This window comes from Phocoena sinus, chromosome 1 (assembly GCF_008692025.1).
Source record: "Phocoena sinus isolate mPhoSin1 chromosome 1, mPhoSin1.pri, whole genome shotgun sequence".
Classification (NCBI taxonomy): domain Eukaryota; kingdom Metazoa; phylum Chordata; class Mammalia; order Artiodactyla; family Phocoenidae; genus Phocoena; species Phocoena sinus.
In genome coordinates, this window is record NC_045763.1 from 24,490,124 (window position 1) to 24,514,948 (window position 24,825).

Below are 24,825 nucleotides of genomic sequence, written 5' to 3' on the forward strand. Positions count from 1 at the left end.
TTCCCAGCTCGTAGCTCAGCTGAGCTTTCCCCAGACCCAGCCTGGAGAGGAAGGCTGCATAAAGGTGTTGATGTGGACCTGGCAGGCCCAAGGGGACAGTGGCCTGCCACAGGACACACAGCTGGGCCACAGCAGAACCAGAAATCGGGTCCTGCTCAGGGACAGCTGCTTGGGAAGCATGTGAGTGGTGTAGCCAAGGGTAACTCCAGGGCTCTCTTCCCCGGGGGGGGTCTTGGGTACCCTCTGTGGCTCGCCCAGGCTGAGGCTCAAGCTTCCTGCCAGACCACTGGCCTATAATTTCCTCCTGGTAGCCCTCACCACCTCACGTCTGCCTTTGAGGTTTGGAGCTGGGACCTGCAGGGCCAAGGCCAGAGGCCTGGAAAATATGAGAAACGACATAGGCCTCCTTCTCCTTCTCCTGCCCCCCAACTCAGCAGGCTCACCAGGGGCTGGGGCCTGCATGTGCAACCTGAGGGCCCCTCTCTACTTGTGTGGAAGGGAGCTAGGCCTTGACCTCAGAGAGTCAGCCTGGGCAGGACAGCCAAGGCTCCGGAGTAGGAGGCTCTAGGGTGATGGCACCGCAGTTGGAAAGGGTGCTAGCTATAAATAGCATGAAGAGCCGTGCCAGCGCCCTCTGGCGGAATATCAGCTCTGGGCATTCACCAAAGAGTCACCAGCATCTTGGATCATGGGTGCCACCGGTGCTGTCTATGGGGAAAAGAACGCTGATCCCGGAGCTGGGAACCCAACTCCCCTCCTGGCTCTAGTCTCCACCCAGCCTCTTTCTTGCTCTGAGGCTTTAGAGTGGGAACTGTCGTACTGTGTCCAGGGCTGCTATGAGGACTGGAGGGTAATCCCTGTGAAGCATCTGTTTCCGGCAGCACTTCCCTTCTCCCAGCTGTCAACCCCACCCTCGGAAAGAGCCTCAAAGATCCAGGTCCCTGCAAAGCTGAACACCTGCCATTAACCCCACATTAAGAATGACCTCATTAGGGCATTTCCCCCAGATAGGGGATTTTTACTTAATCAGATAAAAACAACAACAACCAAACAACAAAAGTGATAGGCCCTGCAAAGAGCCAAGTCCCTGGAAGAGATTTCTTTAAAAAGAAAGACTGAGAACTAATATTTATGGTTCTGACCAAAGCACTACTAAGGGACTTCTAGGAAAACTATGGTTATTCTGATTAAAAAGGGACAGACTCTATAAGTACATGCTGTCTACCCGTTGTCCTAACTCTCCTATTCCTACCAGGAATGTAGGCACAACGGCTGGAGGAGCAGCAGGCATTTTGGAAGCATGAGGACAAAAGACTAAGGATACTTGAGGAGAAAGATGGAAAGAGCCTGGGGCTCTGATGGCATCATGAAGCCTCTGTAACAGGCCTGAACCCCCTTTCTCTGGTCATCCTGTACCGTGAGAAAAAGAAACCCTACCCAGGAATTCTGACTTGATTCATCCATTCAACAGCAGGCTTGTGTTAGGTGCCTGGGACACAACAGTGGACAAGACAGACAAGGTCCCTGCTCTCATGGGGTGAACAGTGTAGTAGGGGAGATAGTAAGTAAACAAGAAGCCACATAAACAAGTTCACTTCAATAAGTGATAATTCTCAATCACTTTGTTCCGCTCCCTCTGCTACCCTGGCTTCTGGTCTCTGCTAGAGAACAGACTTGCTGTGGCACTTTGGGATAATCACTTGCCCACTCTAACCTCTGTGTCCCTGTCTGTAACATCAGGGCGTGGTCCAAAGCCATCCTCCTGAGGCCTGGCCCTCCTCGGCCAGGCCCCAGTGCCAGGCAGGTTACTTACCCTGAGAAGCTGCACGCAGAGCCTGGACACCCTCCAGGCTGTCTGGGCTGTTGCTGCCCTTGAACTTCTCGGCATTGGGTAAACAGCTGTGAGGCCCCCGGTCAGTCAGCCCAGGCCTCCTGACTGCAGCACTTTCAGAGTCTCCAGTAAATCTCAAGCAACTGCTGAAAGGTCGGCTCCCGGCCGGCTGCGGCTGAAGAGCCCCATTGTGGTCAAGGCCTCTCCCTGCCAGCAGTGGGCAAGACCCTGGTCATGTTGGAAAGCCAGGCCAGAGGGGGCCGGGCTGTACTCTGCGGCCACCACTGCTGCCGTCCCAGGCCACCATCCCTGCTCTGGGGAACCCCTGCCCAGGTGTGCCTCTGAGCCTCAGCCCCACCCACCCGTACCCCTGCATCCACCTTGTACTCAGTACGCCCCAAACCAAGCCCTCTGCGTGTGGACCCTCCAGCCTCCCCATCGCCCAGCACCCCTCTCACCTTACCCTCACCTTCACTTCCTCCCAGTCACCAAGCCCTGTGGATTCAGCCTCCCTCTCACCTCCCAAATCCTCTGCCTTTCTCCATCCCCACCTCCAGGGCCCCAGTACCACCACCTCCCACTGGACTTAGCTGTGGAGAGAGGCTGGGGCAGAAGGAGAAGCGGCCCCCAGGCTGAGCAGCCTCCGGGGGCTGCTGCCCAGGCCCAGACCACACACTCTCCCAGGAGGGAAGGCGTTTCTTTGGCCCGAGGGCTTTTGGAGGGCTGGATCTGCTGTCAGACCTGGACCTCAGGGCCCTCTGCCCTCCTACAAGTGTCTGAAGAGGAGGTGGTCTGGGCCACCAATTCAGAATCAATGAATAGATGGATAGATTTTATATATGTATATATATATAGAGAGAGAGAGAGAGAGAGAGAGATGGCATCACAGGGATGGGTAACAATACCACCTCCTAGCAAAAGGCATAATTGACATGAATATATATATATAATTTAACCATTAAAAGCACTGGACAAACTACAAGAAGCCCACCTAGGACACATGCCTGACTCGAAGGTCGCATCTCCTCGCACAGAATCTGCCCAGGTGCCTGAAGTCCAGCTCTGTGCTTGTGAGGATGCCCTGTTCAGACCCTGCAGCCCCATCCACGCTGGCCTTATGGTCCAGGGAACCTGGGTCTGTTCCGGCGCCTCCTCTGGGGGGACAGTGCAGAGATGCTAATCTGACAGGTGACAGCCTCATCCCTGTATTCATTTGACAAGCTTCTACTGCCTGCCTACTGTGTGCCAGGTACAGTGCTAGGCCTCGGGGATGGAGCAGTGGGCAAGACAGAGGCCCCGCCTGCAAGGGCCTGCCGTTTGAAAGAGCTCCAGCTAGATCCCAGTCACCACTCGTAGAAGTCGAAGTGAGGGCCTCCTGCCAGTCGGGGCTGCCTCAAGCCTGGGGCCACAGGTGGCAGCCCCAGTGACTCCAGCCAAAACTCAACTGGGGAAGGCAGAGGGCAGTAATAGTCACAACATTATTAATAGCATCACAGGGACAGGTGACAATACCACCTCTTAGTAAAAGGCATAATCAAGATGACTTTGGTGGTCTAAAAATAGCTGGACCCTCAGTTCGAGAGGCATCAGGTTTAGGGGAAATCCGCAGACCTTGCAGGGGGACAAACTTGGGTTCATACCCCACCTTCGCCCCTGGTAAGCTGTGTGACCTAGGGCTAGTCTCACTGCCTCTCTCAGTTTCCTCATCTGTAAAATAGGTATAACAATAGGCCTGCTTTTCTGGCAGAATCACTATGAAAATTAAGATAACGATAAGGACATTGGACTAGACAGGTGGCACCTGAGGCATCTATCCCTGCCCCAGCCTATCACCTTTCCCCTTGCCAATCACACTTCTTAAAGGCTGATTCGGAACAAGCCCTGTCTGGCTCAAGAATTTTCAGTGGCTCCCTATGGCCTTCAGGGTCTATTCTTTGGCAGCCACTAATCAGGGGCTCTGTTTGCAGCTCCCCAGGGAAGCCAAGACTTTCTATGGGGCAGAGCTCTTCCGGATCCCATAGAGCAGGGCAGCCATGAGGCTGGAGCCCCTGCAGATGCATGCTCCACCCCCGCACAAGGATACCTTGGCAAGAGGCCTTGGGTGTACAAGGCCTGAAGGTGTCACGGGTATCACCCACCTCAGCCCCACCCCATTCCCCCAAAACCCCCTTACACTGGAGGGAAATGTGGGGGTGTTTGTGGTTGGAGAAGCGTGCTATTTCCCATCAGGGCTAATCTGATGTTGACATTTTCCACCCCACCCCCCAGGTGCTTTGCTAAGCAACACAGCCCTGTGCTCCGGCCTGAGGAGGGCAGGGGGCTGAGCCCTGCCTCCTGGGGGGTTCCCAGGACGACAGAGGGTAGTGATAAGGTCCAGGGAAACTGAAGGGGCAGTATCACAGGGCATCTCTGGAGGGCTGGCCTTTCACACGCATAGTCTCATTTTCACTCTGGGAAGGTGCTGTTCTTGTTCCCATTTTACAGACTAAGAAACTGAGGATTCCAGGGGAGAATGGGTTTGTTGGGAGTACATTCTCCCTATGGGTAAAATCATACCCTTACCATTCACTTTTTAAAATTTATTTTTGAATAGGTAACATGCACATGGTATAAAATTTTATTTTTTATTTATTTATGTATTTAGCTGCACCGGGTCTTAGTTGCTGTGTGTGGGATCTTCGTTGAGGCATGCAGGATCTTTAGTTGTGGCATGAGGAATCTTTAGTTGCGGCATGCAGAATCTTTTTTAGTTGCCGCATGCAAACTCTTAGTTGTGGTATGTGGGATCTAGTTCCTTGACCAGGGATTGAACCCAGGCCCCCTGCATTGGGAGGGCGGAGTCTTAGCCACTGGACCACCAGGGAAGTCCAAAAAGATATACAGTGAAAAATAAGTATCCATCCAAGCCCTGTCCAAAAGCTGCCCTATTAACCTCCCCTGGGGAAACACTATGACCTGGTTTCTAGTGTTTCCTTCCAGAGATTTCTACACGTGTACAAGCAAATTCATATACATCTCATTATCAAAAATAGTAGCTTACCTTACGTTCTGCACCAGGTGTTCCCTGAAGGATAAGTTTGGAGCCTGTGGCATTTAAGTGCATAAAGAGAGTTCCCATTCTTTATTACAGCTGCATATCTCATAACTAAATAACCTTTAACGAGTGGCTATTAGATTGTTTCCAAACTTTTGCAATTACAAACACTACAGCAGTAGGTCTCATTCTATATGCATCACTTTCACATGTTTGAGTACACATGTAAGATAAATTCTGAAAGGTGGAATTATTAGGTTCACGGGTACAAGCATGCCAGTTTTGATCAATACTGACAAATCATTCTTCATAAAGTTTGTACCAATATACACTCCCATCAGCAATGTAAAAGAGTGCCTGTTTCCCACATTCTCACCAACACAGTGAGTTATCAAACTTTTTGATCTTTATCAACATGATAGATGAAAAATGGCTCGCATTGCAGTTCAATTCATTTTATAAATAAGGTTAACAATATTTTCATATGTTTAGGAGCCATTTGTATTTCCTCTTCTAATAAAACTGTCCAGATCCTTTGCCCATATTTTCTATTGGTTGGTGATTTATTTCTTATTGATTTGGAGGTGCTCTTTATATATTACATAAGTTAATCTTTTGTTAGTAATATAAGTTGTAAGTATTTTCACACAGTTTATCTTTTGATTCACTTGTGGATTTTTTTTTACCATTTTTAAAGGCTACTTGAATTCATTGCTATTTTAAGTTATAGTCATTTGTTTAAGTGTCTGATTATAAAAATATTCCATTTTTTTCTAGTATTTTTATGCTGTTGTTTCTACATCATTCCCTCTTCTGAATTACTTGTGTATCCTGATTTGTACCATTTTTCAGGCCCTAATTATACAGTCTGTTCATCCTGTTTTTGTGTTAGTCTAGAGTGGAGGCTCAACCAGGCAGGGGTGAGGATGGACACAGAATGGGTGTCATAAACGTTTGTCCACCGCTTCCCCCCTCCCGGCATGGGTGACTGGAAGGGAAGGGATGCAGATCACAGGAGGCCAGCATTGTGCTGGGAAGAGCACCGTACTGGAAGCCGGTCTTACTTGCTTTGTGTCCAGACAGATTCTTCTGTGCCTCGGTTTACCCATTCACCAAATAAGAGAGACATCCCTCGTGGATATTCGGTGGTTGTATCACTTGGAAGGACATTAAACGGGAAGAGCAGGGAGATTACAGAAGGAGGAACAGTGGGGACTTCTAGATCCAGCTCTGTCCCTCAGTCACTGTGCAAACTTAGCTCAAGTCCTGTCTCTTCCCTGAGATTCAGAAAAAGGAGGTTGTCCTCAGTGCTCACGAAGAAGGTCCCTTCCTGCTTCCCATCTCTCTCCAACTGCTGATCTATTTATTCTTTGAGGCTGGAGTTTGGAATTCAGCCTGGGCTGTGGAAATCAGGGAAGGCTTCCAGGAGAAGGCAGGCCTCCAGCCAGGCCTGATGTGCTGAGACCTGAGTCTCAGATACAGCCTCGGAGCCGGGGATGACAGAAGTGTCTGCTTTGTACCAAACTCTCTTACTTTATCTGCTTCAGTCCTCAAAACAACCCAGTGAGCCAGTGAGACCTCACTCTTTCCATTTCACAAATGAGAAAACCGAGGCTTTGAGAAGTTGAGTAATTTGCCCAGGATCCTACAGCCAGTCCATGGTAGAGCTGGAACTCAGATGCCGGCCTAGGATGAGCAGAAGCTGGTTCTCAGCTTCTCTGAGAGTCGGAGTTGGCGGTGGGGGGGGAGGTTGTCTCAGGGTGTGGACGGTGGTTGGCGGTCAGTGATGCTCCTTCGTGGTAGGAGGCTGGATGGGGAAGCAGCTGGAGTTGGGCGATAGGAGGCCGAGGGCCCACAGATAAGGCAGGAGGTGGGCGGTCAATGTGCACATCCCGGCAGCTAGAGTTTAGATGAAATCTCGACTAGCCAACGCAAAGGCTAGAATAGGGATCACGTCGCTCCCAGGCCCCAGTAAGCCCAGTCCCTGCTTCTCGCGGCTGCGTCTCACGGCTGAGCTTTGCAGCGCCTCCTGGGATGTTCCTCTGCGCTTTGGATGCTGCAGCCCCAGCCAGGCCTCCCTCTCCACTGGGTCCTGGGAGACAACAGGACAAGGAGAGGAAGCACGTAGTCTGTCTGTCTGCCTCCCGGCAGCTACACATGAAAACAGTCAACAGGACCTGCAAACTCTCAGTGCCTCCTGTGACTGGCTGGTGTGTTCATCTCGTTGTACCGTGAGTGCCGTCATGCAGGGCCCGTGTTTTCCAGCTCACCCTGCCACCTCACAACTGCTCGCATCACACAGCTACCTTCTCTACCTGGCCCCCAGTGACTTTTGAGTTTGACGACCTGAATTCGTGGAGCAGAAGCAAAGAAGGGCAGAGATGACGGTTTGCAGGGAAAGGGGGTCTTTGAGATAAAGGGAGGGAGAGAGTAACATCCCGGAGTCCCATCGTGAATAGAATCCAGGATCCCTGACCCCCAGTCCAGTGCTCGCCGACCTGCCTTCCGCTGCCTCTCAGAAGCCACAGAGGAGAAATCAGAAGCACCTAAAGGAAAAGAATGGAAAACACAAATGAATGTTCCACTGATGGCCAGTCCCACCACTCACACTGTGACACAAGGCAAGTCCCCGCCACCTCCAGGCCTCAGTGTCCCCATCCACGCAGAAGGAGGTTGGACCTATGACATCTAGGGCTCCCGTGAGCTCCTGAGCCTCCGTCCCCTCCCTCCCAGAGGCCACATGGAACAAACCGCGCGTTCCTCGGGCCTGTTCCACACGAGCTAATATTGACCCAGGGCTCTTTCCTTTGGCCTGTGCAGGGGCTGTGTTTGCTCTGGCGGGACCCCCAGCCTCGCCTGTGCCCCTCTGAGCTCCAGCTACGCCGGCCAAGACAGGAGGGACCCAGACGTACACCTCATAGGCCGGGGGGCAAAGAAGAATCCACAAGAAGCCCAGAGCACCTTCCCATGACCTCCACCCTGCCGCCCAGCTTTTAAAGCTTCTAGTGTATTTTTTAAAAATAAGAACTTGCCCAAACACAGTCAAATGTCTGGGCTCTTCTTTTTTTTAATGTATCTTATAAATATACTCTCAACACACATCTAACACTCACCCATACACACACATATGATACAATAACTGTTGGTTGTACCTCACTTGGGAATCACATGGAAAGCTTAAAATGAGGCCCTTCCTTGGAGAAATGGCTGATTCCAGGGTCAGGCCAGGGACAGAACGAGATAAGCCCTTTCTGTGCCAGGAAGTAAGGAAGAACTCAAAGAGCAATGAGGCCGTCATTGGAGCCACAGAGCCAGCAAGAAGGGCCCCCTCCAGCTTCCCTTGAGCATCGGAAGAAAAAGGATAGTCACACATTATCGCCCACTGAATAAAACAGGAATTATCATTTATCGCCTTGAATAAATGAACAAATGAATTAGAAGTGTGATGAGTAACAGCAATTTGCACTGCCTCAAAGTACCACCCTGAAAATGCTTTTCCGATACAAAGGGGAAAGTGTAACTTGACCCTGGAGAGGCCTGCAGGCCGAGCCCAGCCGAGGGTCCGGAGCGGCTTCCTCAGTAACGGGGCAAATCCCAAGTGCGTGCCACCTGCAGGAAGTAGTGGGAATCCCAGCATCACTTCTGTGACAGCTCAGCTGAAGAGGCCCAGCTTGAATCTAACCATGAGGAAACAAACCCCAAATGAGGCGCACTCTGCAAAGCAGCTGGCCTGCCATCTTCAGCAGCATCAAGGCCAAGAAAGTGAAGAATAGATGAGGAAATGAAGAACTAGCTGTTCCAGGCCCAAGGCGACTGGAGAGACGAGACAACTCAGCGTGAGGACGACTCAACGCGAGGACATTCCTGGGGCCACAGGCAACCTCTTGTGGGGCTCAAGAACGTCCTTTGAGATGTGTCAGCATCAGTGTCCTGATTTCCAGGTCGAATCGTGTTTGTGGGGATAAGGTCCCTGTTGGTAGGAAACAGACACTAAAATATTCAGGGGGATGGGTCACCACAGCAGCAACTTACTCTCAAAGGGTCGGGGGGAAATGATTTTTCATACTTGACCTGCAACTTTTCTATAATGTTCAAGATCATTAGAGAATTAGAGAGGGGAGGAGGACTTCATGAATCTACAGCCTTCAGTCCCGAGCTAAGATGCCCGGGAAAGGCCAGGAGGAGAAGAGTGTTGCCTCGAAGGAGGCCAGCGCCTCTACCTCCTTCATAGCACTTCCAGCAAATGAAATGAGAAATGGACATCCAGAGAGGGCACAGCCCTGCCTGAGGTCACACAGTGGGGCAGCAGGCACTAGCAGCTCCTTTCTTCTTGTGTTTCTCCCTCCCTCAGGCCTTCTGAGGCCTCCCAGGATTCTGGGCAGCACTTGGTCCCATGGGGCCAGCACCAGACGGAGACCAGAGCCCTGAGTTCCGTCCTCGCTCTGCCTCACTCACCCATGGCCTTCTGTGGGTCTGGGAGTTGCGGGGACTTGGGTTCAGCGGGTTCAGTCTCTGACCTGCTGGATGACTTGGGGCAGGTCACTGAACCTTTCTGCATTTGTTTCCTTATCAGCACGTGGTAGGATAACATGTGGAAATATCCACCAGTGCCTCCTTCCCTAGAATTTTCTGTGTCCTGTCCCACTCCTGCCCCCCTGCTCCCCGGTGCCCACCTTGGGGCAGCCTGGCACACTGCTGTCCTCAGGGATAACCCAGAAGAGTGCAGATAACAAAGAGTCAAATTCACTGGCTTTTGAGTTTCAAAAGTCCAGACTCTGCCATAGTGTAGAAAATGTGGAAGCCCAGGTGATGAACCGGAGACACCCACTCTTGAGACCAGGTAGATTTGGGGGCTGCAGGGGGACAGACACAAGAAGCAGTGGGGGCAGCTGGGAGGCTGGGGGTCCCTGAGCCCCCACTAGAGTGGGAGTTCTCCGGATGCTCTGGAGACCCAAGACAGAGGGAGAGAGCTGGGATGTGGTGAGATCGGAGCTCCCGCCTGGCACAGGAGCTGGGGACATGGCCTTTCCTGGGGGCGGACAGGGCAGCCAGAGCCCCACCCCATGGCCGGTGAGCAGAGAGCTCTCCCCTCAGAGGGACAGGTGCAATGAACATCCTCCCCTGCACCCACGGAGGCACAGGCATGGCATCCACATGGCCCCAGGGAGCTGGTGGCTTCAAAGGGACATGGTGATGAGAAATGAGGGAGGACTCAGCAGTGCCCTCAAGGACTAGACAAGAACAGGGACAAGCCAGCAGATAACAACACTAGGGTCTAATGTGCTCCTCCCAACAGCGTCCCAGTGCTACCTAGACCCTCAGACCTTCAACAACCCTGGGGCAGGGGCCAGGGGGACCAGGAATGACCGATGTTTCCATAACTTAATGCGGTGAAGGCATCACATAGAAATTAAGGTCAGTTCAGAATTTATCAATAGAAAGAAAGCTGCTCTCCTCACACCTGAGTTTGCAAATTGCGCTTGCTAATTACAGTGTGTTAAACAAGAATAGAACAGGGGCATGCTTGGGGCAGGCTCCCACCGGCTTGTGTGGCTAACTGCGCACGCGTGTTCCTAACTCTGCGGTCAGCGACCTCATCAGCCACGGTGGAAGCATTTACACCATGGAAATTGGCAGGTACTACCAGGCGGTACGAACTGTGATTTGTTTTATTTTTCAGAGGGCCTGTTTGCTAGCGTGTCTCTGAATAGACTCTCCTGCACAGGGTTGCCGTGGGCATTAAATGAGATTGTTCAGAGTGCTTGGCACCGTGACGGCCACACAGTAGATGCTCAGTAAGTGGTCGCTGCTGAAGCTGCTGTTGCCCTCATGGAAAGACAAGGAGGTCAGGCCCTGCCTCGGAGCTTGTCCCCTCCCTGTCTCACTGCTGGTGGCGGAGTCAAGGGACTTTTTTAGCCCTGCTAGTCACCAAAGCTGTCTGATATGATGACCCACCCCTGAGAAAGCTTTGTCTTGAGGATGCTGTGCTAGAAGGTTTGCAAAGACCCAGGCCTGCTCAGTGGAGGACAGCAAGGCCTTCTCTGGCCCTCCCAGGCGAGATGGGAACACCAGTCTCTGGGCAGGACCCCATAGAAAGCTAGCAGCAGGGTACAAGCCCCTAGGTGAGGGGACAAGGTGGATGGGAAAGAGGAAGACAGACCCCTGGACACCTGCACAGTCAACAGTAGCCAACTCTGTAAGGGCTGAAGCACCAGTGGAAAAATTACACAGTTGTTTTGCCCCATCCTGTGGGCTGCATATGTTTTCGTGATCAGCTGACAGGAAAATGGTTTTCTTCCTGGTGTCAGGCTGTATCACATGCCCCGTCACACTCGGGAAGCCTCACAGAGGCGTGACACTGGGATTGTTTATGTTTGTTTTCATTTTCTTTTTCTTCATTTCTGGATGCCCTTGCTCGGCCCAGAGACCACATTGCCATTAAGAGGTCAGGATATTTTAGGATCCTGTGCCCACTCCACCCAGCCTGGGCCGAGAGAATCCAGGGTATACGCCGATTCCAGCCACTGACCAGCCACGAAGGCTGGCAGGGCCATAAACAAGAGAGGGCGGGGCCTTCCAGGCCTCACTGGTTGCGGCCAGTTTATTTGGACAAGAGCAGAGAGCACCAGCCAGGGTGTCCCAAAATAACTCACGTGGCCGGGGCTGGGATTTTCTCTCCATGGAAAACTTAAGGTAATTTTTCATGGCTGCAAGGTCCAGGCCCCCAGATAGACCACCCAGAATCACCTGATCACTGTGGCCCTGATGATTCTGGAAGCCCAAGGAAGCCATCTCCTTGTCTCTGGGCTCCCTCACATTGCCAGGGGTTGCAGTATAGCCAGAGAAGGATGACCCAACTGCCAAGCCCTCAGACGCTCAGGGTGTCACCCCTTCCAGCATTGGACAGATGGGGAAACTGAGGCCAGAGAAAGAAAACTAAAACTGTAAGAGCGGAAGTATGCTTTGTCCATTCCTTGTAGGTTGTGGGCACAGGGCTGAGTGCAAATTAACACCGAAGGGAGCAACTGAGCGAGCGGTGGATGGGCAGGAGAATAGGTGAGGAGAATGGGGGCAGCAGCGGCAGATCGAGGACGCGGAATCTCAGCCAGGGATCTTGATAAAGGAGATGGGCCTCGAGGGGGCTTGCAGATGCAGTCTGTGCCCAGGAGAGAGGAGGGGAGCGAGAAAGGCACTTCTGGTGCTAGAAGCAGCACAGGCAAAGGTAAAGAGGTGGGATGACCATGCCCCGCACACTCAGAGCTCAGCCACGGCCAGAGGCCACGATCTGACCACCCAAAGGGAAAGAGGCGGACCTGGGCTCGAGGCCACACCCCTGATCCTGAATCCTGTGCCCTTCCCATGACCCAGGGCTGCCCACCGAGGGCCTGGAGGAGCCAAGAGCGAGCTCCAGGGACCCCCTGCCCTTGGGCATACAGCACGAGGTAGGAGCCTTGGATGGAAAGGGTCTGGGCCTTGGGAATGTCCTTGTCCTCAGAATCCTCATCGAGGAAGGAGCCTGAGGCCTCTGGAAGAGGCCAGGTTCCGGAGTCGGATACCGGAGCCGCCCCCAGCTCCACTGCAGGGTTTGCTGATGGTCATGGACGAAGCAGCTGAGTGCCTACCCACCTGTGCAGCCTCTCATCCGATCCCTCCACACCCCTGAAGGAAGAACTGGTATCATCCCCATTTTGCAGATGAGGGGACTGAGGCGCAAAAGTTCCGCAGCTTGCTCAAGGTCGCACAGTGTTAAGTGGCCAATCCAGGAGCTCAGCCCCCGGTTGCCTGACACCAGAGTTGTCACCAACTGCTCCCGTTTCCAGGCAAGTCTCTAAACCCCTCTTGGCCTCTGTATCCTCAAGGCCACTGTGACTCCTATGGGGGCATCGGGAGAGGAGTCAATGAGATAATGTCTGTCAAGGACCTGCCTTTCCCCAGGCACACAGCCTATGTGTCTGGAAGCCCCATCTCCCTGACCTTCCCTAGGGACCCTGCCTCCCCTCCCAGGACAAGACGGGGCCCCTCTGGCTCAGCAGGGCAGGGGTTAAGGAGAACCGGGGCCGCTCTGGGGGCCCAGGTAAGGGACCAGGCAGCCAGGGAAACACAGGTCCACTTCATCGCCTGCTCAGCCAGTTGGATCCTCCCTGTCACCCTGGACCCACTGGGGACTTGGGGTTTTCATGCATCTGATTAGCATAAATTAGCAGCCACCAGCAGGAGGGAGGAACACATTCCAGGAGGCCCAGTCTTGTTTTTGGAAACCTTATCGAGTTCTGCTGAGGGCTCCCCTTGTTCATTGGTCACTGGATGGCCAACTGGTGTTTGTGTACCCAGCGGAGGCCCACCCCAGCCCCCGGTGAGCCCATGACCCATGGGCTCCAAGGATAACACAGAGGGAAGGAGCGTGACACCTAGGAGGAGACACGATGCCCCAGCAGCAAGACGCCCTCAGACTCCAGACCCGACCCCAACCCCAGACCCTCGCCCGGGCTCTGTCTGCACTGAGAGAAGGACCTCTGCGGGGGGCAGTGGGGGCTGCAGGAGGAGGGCCGGAATGGTTTCCTCCAGTGCTGCCATCAAGGGAGGGAGCAGTGGTCCTCCTGAGCAGCTCAGGCTGGATTACAACCATAGAGCCCTTTCAACTGTGCACACCAACCCAGTTCCCCGGGGAAGAAGCTGGTGCCCTGCCTCCCCAAGGAAAGGGAAGGGAACTTCCATCCCCAAAAGCCCACTGTGTGCCAAGCCCAGGTTTGAGTGCCTTCCATGTCATCAAAAGATCCCATGGGTGGTAGAAGGGAAATGGGCATCTGTTTGCCAACCAGCCCTCCCCTCTGCTTCTGGTAACTCTGCAACTATTAGAGTTGATCTTTAGGTGAAGCACAAGCAGGAGCTCTGGAACCAGATGAAGTTCAAATCCCAGCCGCACTACTCACCAGCTGTGTGCCTCTCTGCCTCAGTTCCTTTCCTGAATAATGGGATCATTGTTCCGAGAGCGAAATGAATTAGTGCATTTAAGGTACTTCTTAACAGTGCTGGCACGTGGTAAGCGTGATGAGTTAGTTGGGGCTAATCACCTTAGTCCCACTCCAAGTGATTCTAGTGAGACTGCTAATCACAGCACCTCTCTCTCCAACCAGAAGGGTGGACATGTGACCTAGATCTGGCCAATAGGAGCATCTCATCTCCAACTGGCCACAGCGATTGGCCCAGGAATAGACAAGCTCAGCCAATCAGACTCTTGCCCTGGTATTTTATATTTGGATGTTGGTAGAGATGCTCTCTGTTTCCCTGGTGTGGCTGAGCTGGAAAGACATAGCCCAGTGCTGCCCATGGCCCTGTCCTCCTGTCCTCACTCACCACATCAAGGAAGCCCGTGTGCAGTAGGAGAAAGTGAGGCCATCGGACAAGAGACAAGCAGAGCCAAGAGAGATGTAGAGGCAGACTGAGAAACCAAGAGACACATGGAGACTGACAGAGTGACTGGCTGACAGAGAAGGCCACCCCAATATTTCCATCTCTACACTTCCCATACCGTGAGCCAGTTAAAATCCTGAATAATTCAAGGCTTATTATTTCTACTATACAAACAAGCAAACTGAGGCTCAGGATGAAGAGTGTCTTAGTCTATTCAGACTGCTCCAACGAAAGACCATGACTACAAACAATGGTGGTTTACAAACAATGGAAAATTAGTTCTCACAGTTCTGGAGGCTGGGAAGTCCAAGATTAAGACACCAGCAGATTCAGTGTCTGGTGAGGGACCATTTCTTGGTTCACAGACAGCAGTCTTCCACATGTCCTCACACGTGTAAGGGGTGAGGGGACTCTCGGGGGTCCCTTTAACAAGGTCACTAATCTCACTTAGGAGGGCTCCATCCTCATGGCCTAGTCACCTCCCAAAGTCCCCACCTTCTAACACCATCACCTTAGGGGTTAGGTTTCAACATATGAGTTTGCGGGAGACACAAACATTTAGCCCAGAGCAGGAGTGATCTTCCTATGGGGCGCGCAGCTATAGGTGGTGGAGACAAAGGCAGGTGGCCTAGTCCCAGAGTCCAGGGAAGGAGGGAGGGATGGAAACAACTTGGCCTCCTTGTCTCCCCATCCCTCCTTGGAGTAGACATTAGCCCTCTGTTTGGACGGCTGCCTGGAAGAAGAGAGAACCTGAGTTGGAACGCCAGCTCTGCCATTTTCTGGCCATGGGAACCTTAGGCAACTCACGTCTCTTCTCTGAGCCCAGTTTCCTCATCTGTAAAATGGGTATAATATTCCTTATTTCATTATGTTGGCATAAACTCATGTCACGTTGAGAGTGCCCAGCACATACTTAGCACCCAGTAAATGTTCTTTTTTCCATTCCCCCCAAAGAACGTCAGTCATCTCAACCCTCCAGGAAGCCAAAACGCCTCAGACCTGAAGGGCCCTTCATGTTCTCAATGGATCACCAAGGCAGGATGGTAACCTCCACTTTAGAGATGGGGAAACTGAGGCTCAGGATGGTTCAGCAGCATACCCAAGGTCACAGAGCTTGTTAATGGGACCTCTCAAACTTCAACCAAGTTGCCCTGAGTCCCTGCCCCAGCGTTCTTTGCAGTCAGAGGCTGAGAGTCCAAGTGGGAGAGATGAGGGTAGGGTAAGTGGTGAGGACTGAAGCGGGTAGGGGTGAGCCCTGAGGGTCCTGCCCAGCTTCCAAGGGCTCAGCCCTCCCCACTCTCTCCAAGCCTAGACTCTGGGCCCTGGGTAAAGGACTCCCCCTGCTGGCCAGCTAGGGAGCCCCAGCCCAGGCTCCTGGTAAATCCCGTGGAACGCACCTCACAGACAGCTTTGGAGTTTGGAGCGTGTACTCTGTGTGACTTTAGGCAAGGGACTTCACCTCTCTGAGCTTTGGTTTTCTCATATGCCAAATGGGGATAATAACAGTGTAATAAATGAAATCATACTGCAAAGTGCCTGGCACAGTGCCCAGACCAGTGGTTTTCACACTTGAGCGTGCATCAGAATTACCTAGTGTTGAATAAAACCCAGATTCCTGGGGCCCAGGTGCAGAGTTTCCAATTCAGTCTATCCTTCATGGGGTCTGAGAATTTGCATTTCTAACTAGTTCTCAGATGATGGTCAAGCTTTCTGATCTGCGGAAAATAGTTTTAAAAAGTAAAAGAGCAATAAGTACATGAAAAGAGGCTTAACATCATTAATCATTAGGAAAATGCAAATCAAAACCACAATGAGATACCACTTCACACCCATTAGGATAACTAGTATTAAAAAAATGTTTTAAAGAACAAGTGTTGGCAAGGATATGGAGAAATTAGAACCTTTGTGCGTTGCTGATAGAAACGTAAAATGGTGCAGCCACTGTAGAAAATGATATGGAAATTCCTCAAAAAATCAAACTTGGAATTACCATATGACCCAGCAATTCCACTTCTGAGTATATACCCAAAAGAACTGAAAGTAGGATCTCAAATAAATACTTGTATACCTATGTTCATAGCTGCATTATTCACAATAGCCAAAAGGTAGAAGCAGCCCAACTGTCCATCAACGGATGACTAGATGAACAAAGCATAGTAGATACATACAATGGAATATTATTCAGCTCTTAGAAGGAAGGAAATTCTGACAGATGCTACAACATGGATGAACCTTGAAGACATTATGCTAAGTGAAATAAGACAAATATTGTATGATTCTGCTTCTATAAGTTACCTCAAATAGTCAAATTCACAGAGACAGAAAGTAAAATAGTGGTGGCCAAGGGCTGGGGAGAGGAGGGAATGGGGAGTTATTGTTTTATAGGTACAAAGTTTGAGTTTGGGAGGATGGAAAGTTCCAGAGCTGGATGGTGGTGACGGTTGCATAACAGTGCGAATGTATTTAATGCCACTGAACCAGACACTTAAACACGGTTAAAACGGTGAATTGTATGATAGGCATGTTTTACCCCCCAAAATAATAAACACAAATAAAATAGCCCTTGATATGGCATCTGAAGGATGAGCATTCCTCCGAGGAAGGGGACAGTGTCCAAGCAGAGGGAGCCACGTGAGTCCGGCCTGGGAGGCCAGAGTCCCCAGGGTGTCCCGGAGCAGGGGGCAGGGTTTCAACATATGGATTTGGAGACACAAACATTCAGCAGGGTGAGGCTGAGACTATGAACCTAATCTCTGAGGTCCGTGAGACTCAGTCTCCTCATCGGCAACATGGGGATGATCCACTCATTTCACAAAGGACCCACACCAACTCCCCAGAAACAAGAGGGAAAACTCCCAGCCGGGAGGCTGGTTTCTCTGAGATGGGGATGCTGGTGGCGGGATTACATTTTGGGATCAAAAAGCTTCCCAGGAGCTATAGCAACCCCATCTCCACCCAACTCCCTTAAAAGGAGAGAAAACTGCTTCTCCTACAGCTGGGCCCTGCCAACCCTCACCCAGCACAGAGGCCTTGGGGACTTGGGCCTGGACGAGCAGTGTTCCAGAGCAGCCACCAGGGGGCGCACTGCACCCACAAACCCAGCTCATGTTCCGCTCTGGACTGAGGGAGGGAGGACTGTCCTGGGGCCCCTTCTTGGGCAGGAGGTTCCAAGGTCTGTTGCAAGCTGCCCCTGGGCAGGGGACACCCTGGATTCACAGTCACGGGGATGTCCAAGTTGGAAGAGGCTTAGAAAGGATCTTTTTACAGAGGTGAGGAACCCAGAGAGTAGAAGGCACCCGCCATGGTCTCAGGACAGGGCAGGGCAGAACAGGACTGGAACCCCACGACTGTCAGCCCCCAGCACATGCACCTACTCCTTCTCTCCAAGCCCCCTGAGAGTCAGGCCCAGACAGAGGCCAGGAACCAAGACAAAATGGAACTGTGGGGAAGGGGCTACCACATCCCCACCATCCCCTGTTTTCCCAGGATGCAGAGGCACAGAGAGGTAAAGCTTGTCTGCATCCCTCCTAAGCAGGTCAGGAACCTATGCGGGGAGGGGGGTCCCAGTGAGCCGCCTCTGCTCCTCCAAGGGGCTTATTTTGGGACAGTGCTGTGACTGGCCAGGCAGACCAGGCCACTGTAGTAGATGGCTCAAAGCCCAGCAGAGAGCCGTTGATTGGGGCTGTGGTGGGGAGGACACTGGGGTCAGCCCATTACAGGCCCACAGAGGACAGACCATCTGATGGGTCCCCTGGGCCCTCTTTGGAGGCGGCAGGACCGGGGAGGTGTCGGGGAGTCCCCCCAGTCTCTGCAGGGCCTCCAACCCCTCCACCAGCTCTTGACCTTATTTCCCTCCTCAAATTCCTGCTGGAAACAGCACCTCCTCCCTGTGGAACGAGAACTTCCAAAAACGTCTCACCCCTCTAGGAACCTGTCCCAAAGAAAGGGTCAGAAACAGTCACTGAAGCACTTTGGTGCATAAGTTCATGTAACCCTCAGAACAACCCTACAGCATAGATAAAATGAGTTCATTCCCATTTTCCAGCTGGGGGAGCTGCAGCCTGTACGAGGATGGTGAGTGGCTCAGCCTGGCTCTACGAATGCCATACCCTGCCTTCCGTGGCTCTGCCACTACGGCCAGACTCCTGGTGCCCACCGTCTCCTGTAGTCCTGCGGCCACCCCGCCAGGCAGGCCACATTTTACAGATGAGGAAATGAGGCCCAGAAAACAAACTGTCCTGATAGTCAACCTCTCCAGGCTTCCCATCACTGCCCAGACCTTGGACAGCAGAAGCACCTAAAAGGTCCCTTAACTCCCCAGGCTGGAATCCAGCATCTATGGGGGGGACACTGAACAGATGAAGAGACGTGCTTGGAGAGACCACAATAGAAGGCCAGGCAAGAACACTAGTTGGGCCCACATCACCTTTCCCAGCCACCTCCTTCATTGTTTTCTGCAACTCTAGAGGCTGGAAGGCTAATGTCTCATTTTTTCAAACTACCTTCCAGCCAAGGGTAGCCAGGGACACATTCTGGCCAAGGAGATCTAGGTGGGAGTCTGCTAGGAAGGGCTTCACTTCCGAAATAAAAAGACAAAGCCTTCCAAATTAGAGACCTTTGGCCTTTCCACTGCCTTTCTGCCTGGAATGCAAATGTGAGTGCTGGAAGTGTGGCAGCCACTTTAGAACTATGAGGGCAAAAACCCCACAAGTTAGGGACAACAGAGTAGAGCCTGTTCTCTGACACTGTCACTGAGCTGCTGCTGTACCAGCCCTAGATTTCTCATCATGTGAGAACGCTAAACCCCTAGTTCTTTCAGGACTGGTAACTAAGTTTTCTGTTGGCTGCAGCCTACCTGGGTTTTCATTTCCATCAGATACAGAGCAGCAATGAGTAAGGGTTAAGACCAAAGTCTTAAAATATTAGCCTATAGACACATTCACAGAAAGATAGACAAGACGAAAAGGCAGAGGGCTATGTACCAGATGAAGGAACAAGATAAAACCCCAGAAAAACAGCTCAATGAAGTGGAGATAGGCAACCTTTCAGAAAAAGAATTCAGAATAATGATAGTGAAGATGATCCAGGACCTCGGAAAAAGAATGGAGGCAAAGATTGAGAAGATGCAAGAAATGTTTAACAAAGACCTAGAAGAATTAAAGAACAAACAAACAGAGATGAACAATACAATAACTGAAATGAAAACAACACTAGAAGGAATCAATAGCAGAATAACTGAGGCAGAAGAACGGATAAGTGACCTGGAAGACAGAATGGTGGAATTCACTGCCATGGAACAGAATAAAGAAAGAAGAATGAAAAGAAATGAAGACAGCCTAAGAGACCTCTGGGACAACATTAAACGCAACAAAATTCACATTATACGGGTCCCAGAAGGAGAAGAGAGAGAGAAAGGACCAGAGAAAATATTTGAAGAGATTATAGTTGTAAACTTCCCTAACATGGGAAAGGAAGTAGCCATCCAAGTCCAGGAAACGCAGAAAGTCCCAAGCAGAAACATGCCGAGACACATAGTAATCAAATTGGCAAAAATTAAAGAAAAATTATTAAAAGCAGCAAGTGAGGGGCTTCCTTGGTGGCGCAGTGGTTTGGAATCTGCTTGCCAATGAGGGGGACACGGGTTCAAGCCCTGGTCTGGTGGGATCCCGCATGCCGCGGAGCAACTGGGCCCGCGAGCCACAGCTACTGAGGCCCGCGCACCTAGAGCCCGTGCTCCGCAACAAGAGAGGCCACCGCAGTGAGAGGCCCACACTCCGCAACGAAGAGTGGCCTCCGCTCGCCGCAACTGGAGGAAGCCCGTGCACAGCAACGAAGACCCAGCACAGCCAAGCATAAACAAATAAAATAAATTAATTTAAAAGAAAAGCAGCAAGTGAAAAACGACAAATAACATACAAGGGAACTCCCATAAGGTTAACAGCTGATTTCTCAGCAGAAACTCTTCAAGCCAGAAGGGAGTGGCAGGATATACTTAAAGTGATGAAAGGGAAGAACCTACAACCAAGATTACTCAATCCGGCAAGGATCTCATTCAGATTCAATGGAGAAATCAAAAGTTTTACAGATAAGCAAAAGCTAAGAGAATTCAGCACCACCGAGCCAGCTTTACAACAAATGCTAAAGGAACTTCTCTAAGTGGGAAACACAAGAAAAGAAAAGAACCTACAAAATCAAACCCAAAACAATTAAGAAAATGGTCATAGGAACATACATATTGATAATTACCCTAAACATGAATGGATTAAATGCTCCAACCGAAAGACACAGGCTTGCTGAATGGATACAGAAACAAGACCCAGCTATATGCTGTCTACAAGAGACCCACTTCAGACCTAGGGACACATTCAGACTGAAAATGAGGGGATGGAAAAAGATATTCCATGCAAATGGAAATCAAAAGAAAGCTGGAGTAGCAATACTCATATCAGATAAAATAGACTTTAAAATAAAGAATGTTACAAGAGACAAGGAAGGACACTACATAATGATCAGGGGATCAATCCAAGAAGAAAATATAACAGTTATAAATATATATGCACCCAACATAGGAGCACCTCAATACATAAGGCAACTGCTAACAGCTATAAAAGAGGAAATCAACAGTAACACAATAATAGTGGGGGACTTTAACACCTCACTTACACCAATGGACATCATCCAAAATGAAAATACATAAGGAAACAGAAGATTTAAATGACACAATAGATCAGATAGATTTAATTGATATTTATAGGACATTCCATCCAAAAACAGCAGATTACACTTTCTTCTCAAGTGCTCACGGAACATTCTCCAGGATAGATCACACCTTGGGTCACAAATCAAGCCTCAGTAAATTTAAGAAAATTGAAATCATATCAAGCATCTTTTCTGACCACAATGCTATGAGATTTGAAATGAATTACAGGGGAAAAAACGTAGAAAACACAAACACATGGAGGCTAAACAATACGTGACTAAATAACCAAGAGATCACTGAAGAAATCAAAGAGGAAATCAAAAAATTCCTAGAGACAAATGACAATGAAAACACGACGATCCAAAACCTATGGGATGCAGCAAAAGCTGTTCTAAGAGGGAAGTTTATAGCTACACAAGCCTACCTCAAGAAACAAGAAAAATCTCAAATAAACAATCTAACCTTACACCTAAAGGAACAAGAGAACAAAGAATAAACAAAACCCAAATTTAGCAGAAAGAAAGAAATCAAAAAGATCAGAGCAGAAATAAATGAAATAGAAACAAAGAAAACAATAGCAAAGATCAATAAAACTAAAAGCTGGTTCTTTGAGAAGATTAAAAAAAAAAATTAGCCTATAGATTAGGAGCTGTATATCCTTGAGCAAGTGGTTTTGTGGTCTAAGAGCCTCCATTTGCTCATCTATTAAATGGGCATAAGTGTACCTACAGCACAGTGTTGTTGGAAGGGTTAAATAGGACGCTGAGTGCCCTCAGCTCAGGACAGAGCACACACACACACAAAGGCCAGCTGTTATTAGGAAAGGAGCAAAGGGCAGTGAGGAGAAACAGATCCTCTCCCCTCAAGAAAGGACATTTGGAAATGAGGTTTGATCAGGGAAAATTGAACATCAGCTCCTGACAGATCAGTAGCTCCATGAACCCCAAGACTATTGACTTCCCTCCCCTTTAATTAAAGGCAAAGCTTAGCAGACTCAATTAGCTGGCCCACTAAGCAAGGGGGTTGCTTCTCAGTAAGGGCTGGCTGAACACACTGGGGATATGGGAAGGAAACGCCCTCCCCCCCCACACACACACCCAACTCCAGCCTTCCAAGTCTTTCCTATATCACTCTTCAGAGTCTGACATTCCACTACTAGGGGTTCACTCCTTTGGATCTAAAGGCTTGAAGGAGCTTGGGTCAGAATCTCCAGGGTGGGACTCAGGGCATGGAACTTTGTACAGTTCCCTGGTGATTCGGGCCAGCACCTTGCTGAAAAGCCATGGCTTTAGAAGCCACTATTGAGGTGTGAATGCCATGGAACCTGTCACCCCCTAAGCTGTGGTCAGCGCTGGCACCTGGGAGTGGGGAAGGGGAAGGAAAGGAACTCATCACCGGGAGGCCACGCCCCACACCAGACACTGCTGAGCACACGCGGTCCTCACCTCATTTAGTCAGCACAGCAATCCTGTGAAAGGGGGTTATTGTCTCCAAGGGTTGAGGGGAAAAGCCTCAGAAAAAGTAAGGGACTTGTCCAAGGTCACACAAGTAATATTGAGGAGATGGGATGCAAATCCAGGCCTCGGCCCTCCGTGGGCTCTGGTCCAAGCCTTCCCATAACTGGCTCTGTGCCCTGGACACACCCTCCCCCTCTCAGGCCTTCTATAAAATTCAGGTGTTGAGAGTCGTGATCTTGCACGACCCCAGCAAGTCAGATGCTGCCTGGGACCAAACCCCAGCCCCACCCCTTAAAGGTGACCTTGGCCCAGTTTCTTAACCCCGTCGTGCCTCCATTTGTTCATCTGTAAAATGGGGGTAATACCGGTCTCCCCTTCATAGAGTCATGGTGAGAATTAACTGAGCTGATACCTGGAAAGTGCTTGGAGGGGTTGTGTCCCACACAGAGTGAGAGCCGTCCTGCTCTGACTCGCACCTCAGCCACTCCCTTGGGTGGTGAGACCCCAGTCAGGTCCCTTGGAGGGGTGAGGTAGGCAGCAGGGCTGGGGGTGGCTCAGAGGGGAGGGAGAAATCACCTTCAAAACAATAATAACAGTAAAAGGTCTGCCTGAGCCTCAGACTCCCAGCTCTTTGGCCCCCAGCTGGTCCCTCGAATCCCTGGGCGGATAAATCCCAGCTCCTCACTTCCTGGCCTCTCAAAGAGGCCCTTTGTCTGGTGAGTATCAGAGGCCAGTTCTGGCCCCACTAAGGTCCGATCAAACTGTACTGCCGACCCGGGACAAAGGGCCCTCACATGGCCAGAGAGACCCGGCTCTGCTCAGGACACGCCTGCTGTCCCCCAACTTCCGCGACCCGGGTGGCCCAGGGGGGCCCACGCAAGCAGCCTGCCTCAGATCAGAGGCAGCGGGGACAGAGGCCAAGACCTGCGGACGGGCAGGGGAGGGCCCTAGATAAGGGGACAGCAGCAAGCTACCCCTCAGCGGGGCTTCTCCTAATCAAAGCCTCCTAAAGTTCCCCATTTGGGAGCCAGAGGGCAGTTTTTTTAAATAAACAAATAAAATGTTCAAAGTCCTCTTGCAGCTTCTCCTCACCCCCCAGACTAAATGCCAGCTGCTCCCCGGCCCCGTGAAGTCGCGCTGCTGCTGCTTCCCCCCCTGCATCCTCCTCTTCCCCAAAGCCACTGGAGCCCTCCTCCCCCGGGGACTTGGCCCCGGCAGTTCCCTCTGCCTGTGGACCTCTCCTCCACCACGTCCCCAGCCGCTTTTCACTCAGGCTTTGCTCAAAGATACATTCCCTGACCCCTGACCCCTGGCCCCCAGCCCTTCTCTGGCACTGTGTCCAGTCCTCCATCCTTTCCCTCTGGAGCTGCTGGTCCCCACCTCTCTTGTCAAGGTCACCAACGACTGCCAGTTACTGGGCACAATGGCCAAGCCCCAGCCCCGTTGTAAGTGACCGGCCAGCAGCCTGGACACAGTCTGGACAACACGCTGTCTGCTCTTACTTCTGGGCACCTCGGTCAGTCTTCCTCCTGCTTCGGGGGGCTCGTCCAAAGATGGGAGGTGGTCTCCTTCACCCTCACTCCCTCACGCAGCCCCTGCTTTTAAGCATCTTTCTGCGGATGACACCCAAACTCATACCTCCGGCCCCAACCTGTCCCCAGACCCCCAGGTTCCCACATCCACCCTCGCTTCCAGGAGCCCTCGAGGCTGAGCAATGGGCATTTCACAGTCAGCGGGCCGGACGCCAGCCCCAGGCCACGCTGCCCCCAGCCTGCCAGCTCCTCCACGAGCACCCCCTTTGCTCACCCTCACCCCCTCACATGGGATGATCCTGCCTCCCCACCCTCAAAACAGATGCAGAATCAGACCACTTCTGTCTCTCCCAAGGCCATCACCCTGGATTTTTGCCAGAGCCTCCAAACCGGTCTGTCTGCTCTGCCCCATCCCCTTCGGAAACCCTGCCGTGGCTCCCTTCTCGCTCAGGATAAAAGGCCAGTGAGAGCCTACATGGCCCTGCACAGCTGCCGTCCCCATCTTCCGCTGTTACCCTCTGACCCCCGCCCCTGCCCGCCCCGCTCCGCACTCCAGCACAGGGGCCTCCTCCCCACTCGGGGTCTTTGCATCTGCTGTTCCCTCCTCCTAGACCACCCTTCTCGCAGGTCAGTCCCTCCCTCCTATGGGTCTCAGCTTGAATGTCACTGGATCCAAGAAATCTTCCCTGGCCAGCCCCTATTAACAACAAAACAACCATGCCCCCCATCAGCACCGCAGCTCCACCCTTGCTCCATAGCATTTACCACCCACTGGCCTCCTCTGTGTTTGCTGCGCCCCTCACCATAATTAGGCTCCATGTTAACAGGGACTACACTGTTTGGGTCAATGCCAGCACCCA

General features: G+C 51.5%; 1 long non-coding RNA gene across 1 annotated transcript in view; it reads right to left on the reverse strand.

The window, feature by feature from the left end:
* Positions 1-4,595: 4,595 nt before the first annotated feature.
* Positions 4,596-24,825, reverse strand: part of LOC116747411 — a 31,415-nt gene continuing 11,185 nt past the window's right edge. The window contains exon 3 of the long non-coding RNA XR_004348035.1: positions 4,596-7,411. This is a non-coding gene — a long non-coding RNA (uncharacterized LOC116747411). The remainder of the gene's footprint in view (positions 7,412-24,825) is intronic.